Source organism: Mandrillus leucophaeus, unplaced genomic scaffold (assembly GCF_000951045.1).
Source record: "Mandrillus leucophaeus isolate KB7577 unplaced genomic scaffold, Mleu.le_1.0 Scaffold97, whole genome shotgun sequence".
Taxonomy (NCBI): domain Eukaryota; kingdom Metazoa; phylum Chordata; class Mammalia; order Primates; family Cercopithecidae; genus Mandrillus; species Mandrillus leucophaeus.
The window spans coordinates 4,778,225-4,779,786 of NW_012110585.1; positions in this window are offsets into that span (position 1 = coordinate 4,778,225).

The following is a 1,562-nucleotide window of genomic DNA, read 5'->3' on the forward strand; positions in this document are numbered from 1 at the left end:
GCAACACTTTGGGAGGCCAAAATGGGCAGATCACGAGGTCAGGAGATTGAGATCATCCTGTTTAACACGGTGAAACCCCGTCTCTACTAAAAATACAAAAAAATTAGCCAGGCGTGGTGGCAGGTGCCTGTAGTGCCACCTACTCGGGAGGCTGAAGCGGGAGAATGGCATGAACTTGGGAGGCGGAGCTTGCAGTGAGCTGAAATCACACCACTGCACTCCAGCCTGGGCAACAAAGCGAGACTCCATCTCAAAAAAAAAAAGGTTAGAGTACTAGCCTGGCTTACTTTGCAGGAGTGCCTTCTTTAGATCTGCTAGCATGTCAAATCAGCTTAAGCATGACATCATATGAAGAGGTGGGCAGATTGAAGTCTGACAGGCTTCCCCACTGCTTTTGCCTCAGGGTGCAGATATTAGAACAGAGGCTACCACTTGTTTCTGTCCTTCATTTGTCCTGTCCTTTCTTTGTCCTTCATTTTCTGGGCCTCCAAATATCACTTAACCTCCAGAACAGTTCTGTTGTTAAGCATAATGAAGGGATTAAACTAGAAATGAATTCTTACAGTTTATAGTGAGAGCTTCTGATTTCTGCCATGTGGAACTTCGTATCTGTAGCATTTCAGTGTTTGAAGTTCTTAGTATTGTTGAAAATATAAAATGAATTGGGGAGAGATGAACCTCTCAAACATGTTTGTTTTTTCAAGAAATCATATCTGCTGTTCCACCTGTATTTCATGTAGAGGTGTACTTATGTATCATGTACTTAAGAAAACATGTGAACACAGACCATTTTAAAGCTAGTTTGTGTCTGGTTTGTCGCCACGTTAAATATGCACATGTAATGAGTTGTCTAGAACTCAGGGCTTTCCCTACAGACAGGATTTTTGCTGGTGGCTAATTCTCAGGTCAGCCTTCAAAGGTTTGCATAACCTCAGTGCACACCAGTGAATTCTAGGATGGAGAATTACCACTGATTACAATGGTTTTAAAGGAAAATGTACTCTGAATTCTTGTCTCCCTCTGTAATAGGAGGAGTTTCCTGCTTTTTTTGCTGTCTTTGGGCCTCTAGTGTTGTGTTCCATAGACTGGGCAGGCTGTGGTGGTAGGGAAGCGGGGAGCTTAGAGACAAAAAGTGTATGGGACTCCCAGAAGTAATGGCAAAAGGAAATGCAGTGAGATGTCAGGATGAGCGAGAGCACTTTGATATGGGTCCCCAGCGGGGGTTGCAGAATAAACGAACCTGTGCAAACCAGTCCCCAAACACTGGCACCTGGGTGAGAAAAGGAGCCAGAGCTGGACACTTTTTCTCTGCCCTCTTTCTGCCAGACCTCCTGTCCTACTATTATAGGCCCTACTATTGACATCTGGCAAAAGAGAATCAGTAGAAAGGAGGTGTGTGAGAATTGCAGGTATAACACCTAGGGGTTCATCCTAGGAATCTACTGGAGCAAGAGAAAGAACAGAGAAAAGGGGAAGTCCCCATTAACCTCTGAGCAAAGGAACTTCCTTGCTACTGAATGTGGCTAGAGCTGTACCCCACTCACTCTGTCTTCACTACTGTG